Here is a 9215-nt window from a genome sequence, read left to right on the forward strand (position 1 = left end):
GGCCCCCAATTTTTTATGTAGAAATTGATATTTCTACTATTATAGTGGAAAAAGTCAATTTATACCTCTTGTGATTATTGATAGATCAAGAGAAAATATCAAGTGTATAAAAGACTTCAATAATATAGTTCATGGACCCATGGAATTTAGTATATGTAGAATGAAAAAGATAAGTCAGAGATTCAAAAGATAATAAGACTAGTGTTAATAAATGTATGCCAACTATTTTAAAATAGCATCTGTAGAAAAATATTACTTAACAAAAACCGAGGGAGAAATTAAAAGTCTGAATCATCCTGTAATTATAAGAAATTGAATCTTCCCATTAAGCCCAGTTGATTTGCTAACCAAGTTTCTACCAGACTTTTAAGAAATAGATTATTCTCATATGATGCAATTTCTTTTAATAAATAGAAAAATATGAACAATTTCCCAGGTAGTTCTGAAAGCGCAGCATACCCTTTTTATCTAAACCAAATGAAGATTTTAAGAAATGAAAATTACAGATGTATTTCACCCTTTTTTTTAATTGGTTGTTCAAAACATTACAAAGCTCATGATATATCGTCTTTCATTCATTTGACTCAAGTGGGTTATGAACTCCCATTTTTACCCCAAATACAAATTGCAGAATCACATCGGTTACACACTCACATTTTTACATAATGGCATATTAGTGACTGTTGTATTCTGCTACCTTTCCTATCCCCTACTATCCCCCCTCCCCTCCCCTGTATTTCACTCTTGAATGTGAATCTAAAGATATCAAACAAGATATTAGCAAAAAAATGAAACCTACACTTAAAAGAAAACAAACATCATTATCAAATTGGTTTATCCAAGTTATGGAGGGATGTTTAATACTAGATGATCCATTAAGGTAAATGATGACATTAACAGATTAAAAGAGAAAAACACCACATGATAATTTTAATAGCTTTTAAAAAACATTAAATAATCAGTGTAAATTCATGATAAGAATGCTTAGCAAATTAGAAAGAGAAAGTACTCTTTAATCAGTTAAGGAATATTTAGCCAATTACAACCAACTAATTGTCACTGACTGTCTTTTTATACAGGGAAATTTTGAAAGATTTCCTTTGAAATCAGGAATGATAAAGGCATTCTTGTTAGCACCTGTTCCAGTTATTATTGCTTGTAAATCATCCCAAATTTTGTGCATAAAACAACCATTTTATTATGCTTGTGTATTGTGAGGGTCAAGGACTCCAATAGTGCAGAATAAGACTTTTTATTGCTTTATTCTTTTTAGTGTCTCATCTGGGATTATTTGATCACTGGAGGTGATTTGATGGCTAGAGGCTGGAGTCATCTAGAATTATGTTCATTCATACATCTGGTGATTTGATGCTGGCTGTTGGCTGGGAATTCAACTAGGCAATCAGTTGGAAAACTTACACTTGGCATTTCCATGTGGTCTCTCTGTGTGGGCTGGTTTGATCTTTCTCCCATCATGGCATCTAGGTTCCAAAAGCAAAAGACAGAAGTACACTGCATTTTGGTAACCTAGCAAGGGAATGTTACAGGATGCTTCTTCTACTGTACTACTTACAAAAGTCATAACAGTCTATCTGGATTAGAGGAGGAGACAGAAAACCTACTGTTCAGTGGGAGAAGTATTGGTGTTTCATTCTTAGAAGAATGTATGGGATGGGTGATATTTTTGAGGTCATCTTTGGAAAATATAATCTGCTACATTACCTCATGTACTTAACATTGCATTGGAAGACATGACCAGTGTATGAAGACAAGAAAAAGGAATTTAAACAGTAAGAATTGTAAAGGGGTAAATAAAACTGTTGTTATCTGGATGCAAAATAATCACCTGCATATAAAATTTAAATAATATGATGATAAATTTTTAGAAATAATTTAAAAATAATTTTTACAATATTTGTTGATTGATTGTATATCCTCTTCTGAGAAGTGTCTGTTCAGGTCCTTGGCCCATTTGTTGATTGGGTTATGAAAGAACATTTAAAACCAAGTGTTGAGAATGGTGGACTTTTATACATTGCTTCCACAAGTAAAACTTGTGCAACCATTATCTTGTGAAAGTAAATATAGGTAAACTTTGTAACCCAGTGATTTTTCTTATTGGTGACAACCCAAGAGAAATTCTGTGTATATACAGAATTAGTTATGTTGAAAAATATTTATAGCAATTATCTTCTTAATTACAGAAATCCTATAAACTATTTAAACATCTGTTGACAGGAAATCACTGAATAAACTGTGGTACACTATAGCAGTCAAAAGAATGAATAACATAACAAAAATTCTAGCAGCATAATATATGAAAAAATAATAATAGCATTGACTAGAGTAACAAATTCAGGATAGAAAGTTGTTTGGGAAGAAGAAATGAACCTGATATTAGTAACAGAGTAATGTATATAAAGGATTTTATACTGCACTATCTTAGAAATTTTCTAGTAAACCTGTTTATTTTACATATGAGGATAATGGTTCAAAAAGGTTCAGGGTTTTAGCCAAAGTCATACCATTCAAATACAACTTCCTATATGATTGTAGGCTATGGAAATGCCAGATATGAAGATGGCAACAACTAGGTTATAGAATTATTGAAAGAATTTTGGTTTCATCCATAAAGTTTTAAACATGGGAAGTATTTAGAGGCATCACTTGGGGAGCAGAATGGAGAATGACCTGGAAACTGGAAACAGAACTGTTTTGGAGGTTGATGATTTAAATCAAATGAAAGTTAATGATGACATTAATTAGGGTGAGGGATATTGGGGACTGAGAAGAGTAGATGGATTCTAATGGTATTTAGGAGACAGGCTTTGACAATTGATTTTGTGAATGGAGTGAGAAGAGGGAGGCAAAGATGAATCTAGATTGTTGTGTTGGCCAGCTATGTTATAGATGGTAGTACCAATTATTGGGATAAGGTATTTTGAGGAAGAGTAAACTTGAGTATGATAGGGAGATCTTGAGTTCATTGTAGTCTGTGTTGAATTTGAGGTTACTGTTAGATTGAAAACTATTTAATTGTCTCTTAGGTATATGGATCTAGAACTCAGGAATGAGTCAGATAGTTCAAGGAGTATCTGAAATGCATAGAAGTGCTAGGTTGGAGCTGTTGGGAACACCAGCGTTTAAAGGGCAGCTAGAAGAATATGTGAGAGATACTAGAAAAAAGTATTTGGAGAAATAGGAAAAGAGATAGAATATGGTTGTTTTGTGAATCACAGAATGAGAGTATTTTGAGAAGGAAAGTTTGGTCAGATGCTATTAGTGTTCAAATAAGACAAGGAATTGAAAGTGTCTTCTTGCATTTATGAAAAGGAAGTATTGGCTGCAGGCATGTGATTTTAGAATAGAATGGCTATGAAGCTGAACTGTTGAGTCAGCTGTGGTTAGAGGAGAGGTGGTTGAGGAAGGTTTTGCTTTTGTTTTTGTTTTGTTTTGTTTCATTTTTAAAGACGTGGAACCTGGAGCATGTTTCAGTATTGATGGGAAGGAGCCAAATAAGAGGGAGAAGTTGAGTATTTAGGAGGGAAATGAGAGAGCCAAGCCTTGGAGAGTACAGATGATGGAATTAGGGATTATTTTTTCTTTGTGAGCAAAATAAAGTGGGATAGCTGAGTACAGAAGTTTTGAAAGCAAAAAGTTAAGGGACTTTTTGAAATACCTTATGTTTTTTCCATTTATTAGGAGGTTTGGCTATTTTCTTTGATTGTTGGTTTTTTTTTTTTTTAATTGATTTTATTTTTTTTAAATACACGACAGCGGAATATATTACAGTTCTTATTACACATATAGAGCACAATTTCTCATATCTTTGTATAAAGTATGTGATTGTTGGGAGTTTGAGGAGAGTTTACAATCTCTGAAATTGCTTCTTTGGAGAATGAAAGAAAGAACATTAACTAGAGACATGATGTGGTAGGCAGCACCATGAATTTAGATGGAGGTGAGAAACAGGGTTTGTTGAGTGATTTTTCTCTGATAGTTCTCAGCAGAAGACAAGTGATTGGATATTGGTAGTGGTTGTAGTGGGGGAACTGTTAACAGTAGCTTTACAGCTATTCTGGATACTGAATTGATTGAGAAATAGCAATAAGAATCGTATAGAAATTAGAATTGTGGCTCTGTTGTTAGATAGTTAATGTAAATGTGGCTTAGACCTAAGACTGAAATGTCCTTCACAAGTTCACTATTAAGTTAAATTTACACATCCAGTCACCAGCATTATTTTTTTCTTGGCCAACAGTAAAGAGGTAGAGAATTCTGTAGACTACTTCTTCAGTTTTCTTTCTTACTGTTGAGAGGAGGCTTGTGTCCTCCTGTAAAATGTAAGAAGTGGAAGTGAGATTTATTATCCCTGATTTTCCTTAGGAGATGTGATTTTGCCCAATGGAAGTATAGTTCCTATAGTGAGAGTTTTAAGTCAATAGGCAATGGCCACATAAAAATGGTCTTTAGTCTCTATCTCTATCCATTACTGGCAAATGCCATAATTTGATTCTTGTTTAAAACCGAGTAATATTCCATTGGAGATACACACACACACACACACACACACACACACACTCTGAATTTTCTTTATCCATTCGTCTATTGAAGGAGACCTAGGTTTGTTCCATGGTTTAGCTATTGTGAATTGAGCTGCTATAAACATTGACATGGCTACATTACTGTAGTATACTGATTTTAAGTCTTTTGGGGATAAACCAAGGAGTGGGATAGCTGGGTCAAAAGGTGGTTCCATTCCGGGTTTTCTGAGGAATCTCCATACTGCTTTCCAGAGTGGTTGTACATTGTAGTCCCACCATCAATGTATGAGTGTACCTTTTCCCCCATATTTTTGCCAACATTTATTGTTGCCTGTATTCTTTTTTTATATATAATTTTTTATTAGTTACACATGACTGTACAATGATCTTGACATTTCATACATTTGAATCAAATGGGGTATAATTTCTCATTTTTCTGATTGAACAGGTTGCAGAATCGCATTGGTCATACAGTCACGTATATACATACAGCAATAATAATGTCTATTTTATTCTGCTGTCCTTCCTATCTCCCCTTCCCCTCCCCTCCCCTCCCATCACTTCCCTCTACCCAATCTAATGTGACACACTTCTTTTTTTTTTCTCTCCTCACAAAGTCATACATGTATTCTGTATAACGATGAGGGTCTCCTTCCATCTTCCGTGCAATTCCCCTTCTCCCTCCTTTTCCCTCCTATCTCTCTTCCCTATTTAGTGGTAATCTTCTTCTCATGCTCTTCCTCCCTATCCCATTTTGAGTCACGCCGCTTATATCAGAGAAGATATTTGGCATTTGTTTTTTAGGGATTGGCTAACTTCACTTAGCATAATCTGCTCTTGCCATCCATTTCCCTGCAAATACCATGATCTTGTTATTTTTTAGTGCTGAGTAATATTCCATTGTGTATAAATGCCACATTTTTTTTTATCCATTCACCTATTTAAGGGCATCTAGGTTGGTTCCACAGTCTAGCTATTGTGAATTGTGCTGCTATAAACATTGATATGGCTGTGTCCCTGTAGTATGCTCTTTTTAGGTCTTTTGGGTATAGTCCAAGAAGGGGAATAGCTGGGTCGAATAGTGGTTCCATTCCCATCTTTCCCAGGAATCTCCATACTGCTTTCCAAATTGGCTGCACTCATTTGCAGTCCCACCAGCAATGTATGAGTGTACCTTTTTCCCCGCATCCTCACCAGCACTTGTTGTTTGTCTTCATAATGGCTGAAATTTTTACCCCTCACATATCAGATAGAGATCTAATCTCTAGAGTATACAAAGAACTCAAAAAGTTAAACAACAAAAAAATAAATAACCCAATCAACAAATGTGCCAAGGAGCTGAACAGACACTTCTCAGAAGATGATATACAATCAATCAACAAATACATGAAAAAATGCTCACCATCTCTAGCAATCAGAAAAATGCAAATTAAAACTACTCTAAGATACCATCTCACTCCAGTAAGAATGTTGCCTGTATTCTTAATGATTGCCACTCTGACAAGAGTGAGATGAAATATAGTGTAGTTTTGATTTGCATTTCGCTAATTGCTAGAGATGTTGAACACGTTTTCATATATTTGTTGATCAGTTGTATTTTTTCTTCTGTGAAGTGTCTGTTCAGTTCCTTAGCCCATATATTGATTGGGTTATTTGTGGATGCTAATTCACAATAAGGTGGGGGACACTAGAGAAGAATAGTGTTACCTTAGATTAGGTAGAGGGAAGGGAAGTGAAGGGAGGGGAGGGGAGGGGAGGAGATTTGCGGATAGAAAGCAGAGTAGAACAAAACAGAAATTATTACTTTATATAGATATATATATATATATATATATATACATGTATATATATGTATATATACATGTATATATATATGATTGCATGACAAATGTGATTCTACAACATGTACACTCAGAAAAATGAGAAATTGTATCCTATCTATGTATGATATATCAAAGTGCATAAATGCATTCTACTGTCATGTAAAACTAATTAAATCAAATTTAAAAATTAAAATAATTCAATGGTGGGCTGGGTTTGTGGCTCAGTGGTGAAGCACTTGCCTGGCATGTGTGAGGAGGCACTGGGTTTGATCCTCAGCACTACATGAAAACAAATAAATTTGTTTAAAGTCTTTCTGTTGGGAATATATGACCCCAGACATTTGGTTAGTTCTGGAAAATTTGTGCAGAAAATTAAGATCATGAGTGCTTGCATTCTTTGAAAGGCGTGATATTTTCGTAGAATCAGTTAACCCTCAACCTGTGGAAAGACTGCCTTTAAAGAATTGGGGGAGGTAGGAGAATTAACCAGAGAGGATAGAAAGTGGATAAGAGTTTGGAAGGTAAGTGCTGTATAATTTTTATTTTTTTGTTGTTATCTTGGGATGTGTAAATTTCCTGGTAAACACAAATTCTTGTTTGGCAATGCAGATGAATATTATAAAAAGAAATATCTTAGTTATTAGAATTATTAGTGGATGAGATGTTTTCCTCTCTGATCAATTATGAATAGAATGTTTTTCAAGTAATGAATTTATACTTCAGTAATTTTTTTTGGACTTGTGATAATATTCTGCATTGGCAAACTTTCACTTGTAGTATAATGTATAGCAGTACTTCTTTTATTCACTGCATAGGAATTTCAAAATTAATCATTAGCCCCAATAATAACTAGATACTTGAAGAGAGTAGAATGAAGTAGAGTAATTTCTGTTAAGATCTAGACCTTCAGGCTCTTGCCTTAATATGGGTAGAACTGTTTTAGTGCTAGCAACTTGATCTTCTCCTGACCAAGCCCCAATGTGTTTTTATTGGAAAAATAAGAGGGAAAAAGGAAGTCATGTGGGAACTATTAACAACTCATTTGCTTCCATTCAGTCGTTTATTCCAAAAGCATTAATTCAAAATATTCTTTGAGCCCTTGTAACTTACAATGTTGTAGGAACTGCTCAGTTCAAGGTGCAAAGAAGTTAAAAAAAAAAAAAGTCCCCACACTGCTCCCAGATTTCTTATAGAAACCTAGGCAAATAGCTTCCTTGAACTGATAAGCCTCATGTTCAGATCTTCAATTAGTCTTTTCTATTATCTCAGTCTTAATGGCTATTCAATTTTAAATCAAGTGCACGTGTGCGCGCGCGCCGTTCCCTCTTTCTGCTTTATGTTTGCCATGGAGAGTCAGAAAATAACAAAAAATTGTCTCTTGCTTCTAGGAAACATGGCATGGAAAAGGATCAGATTGCAAAGTATTATTGTGATTCTTAGGATGGTGGTTAGTAAGTAGTTTTCCAGATGGGATAGAGATTGGATAAATGCTAAGTGGACAGTGTTAACTGGAAGGACACTTTGGCATCCCAAGGTGAATAATATAGATGACTTCTTGACAGATATTATTTTTTGAAGTCAGTTTTCTAAGGGTCTTTTTCTCAGACCGCCCCCCCCTTACTCATTTTAATTTGCTTTGTTTTGGAGCAGTTTTGTTGTCTAGAGATACAGTTTACAATTTGTATAAATACATGTAACAGGAAAATGTAATGGAGGGCAGCATTATAAAAATTCTAATTTATTCATTCACTAAATGTTATTTTAAAGCACTTATGTCTCCTTTTATAGTTAATTTCATAAAGCATACTGAGTTTTTTCCTAAGAATTTTGATGGAAATAATAGGTAGGTTGGCTTATAGTACTTAATTTCTTTCCTTATACCCATAGTTGAAATTTGTAAGTCTCTTTGTACCCTCCCTTCTTTTTCACATCCTCATTTTTTACCTTCTAGTGGCCATATATTTAACACGTATAGACAATTATTTTAGTCATCACCAGTGTATCTGTACACAATATGCTTATTATTGTTACCATTTTATTTTCCAACTTCAGACTCATCAGCTTTCTAATATTAAAGTTAGGACTTGAAGTTGTTTTTTTATTACATGCTCTACCCCATAGCACATATCCCATCTCCTTTTAGAGTTCACAAATGGTTATATTTTAATCTTGATGTAATTACTTATTCATTGTTTATATTATTTTGATTATATGAATACCATTCACAACTGGAAAATGTAGTGTATAATGTTTACTTTTCTTGTCCAACATATTGGTTTCTCTGTTTTCATTTGGTTAGTTTTTTTGTCACTAATCCAACCCTAAAATTTCCCCTCATTTTAAAAAATTGCATTAATGATGGTAAAACATATGACATAGTCTATTAATTTCATTTGCTTGAATACATCCTGGAGGAGCTTCCTGATCTGCTTCAACCTAGACTGGTTGTTCTCTGATCCTGTGACATAGGTATCTTGGGAATTTAGGTTACCATCATCATTCTGGAAGAATTCCCTTTTCATTTCACATTTTACCATAGTTGGACCACATTTCCCAGTTCCACATAGTCTTTGTTTTTGTCTTATTCCTTGGGTTTTTTTTTTTTTGAAGAGCAGATGTTTTATTTATTTATTTATTTTTTATTGTTGGCTGTTCAAAACATTACATAGTTCTTGATATATCATATTTCACACTTTGATTCAAGTGGGTTATGAGCTCCCATTTTTACCCCATATACAGATTGCAGAATCACATCAGTTACACATCCATTGATTTACATATTGCCATACTAGTGTCTGTTGTGTTCTGCTGCCTTTCCTATCCTCTACTATCCCCCCTCCCCTCCCCT

The 9215-nt window shown here is 34.2% G+C and overlaps 1 protein-coding gene across 3 annotated transcripts in view; it reads left to right on the forward strand.

The window, feature by feature from the left end:
- The window catches only part of Ccdc91 (coiled-coil domain containing 91), a 416145-nt gene that overhangs the window by 53693 nt on the left and 353237 nt on the right, over positions 1–9215 (forward strand). The window lies entirely within an intron of this gene.

Source organism: Marmota marmota, unplaced genomic scaffold, assembly GCF_001458135.2.
Source record: "Marmota marmota marmota unplaced genomic scaffold, marMar, whole genome shotgun sequence".
Taxonomy (NCBI): Eukaryota; Metazoa; Chordata; class Mammalia; order Rodentia; family Sciuridae; genus Marmota; species Marmota marmota.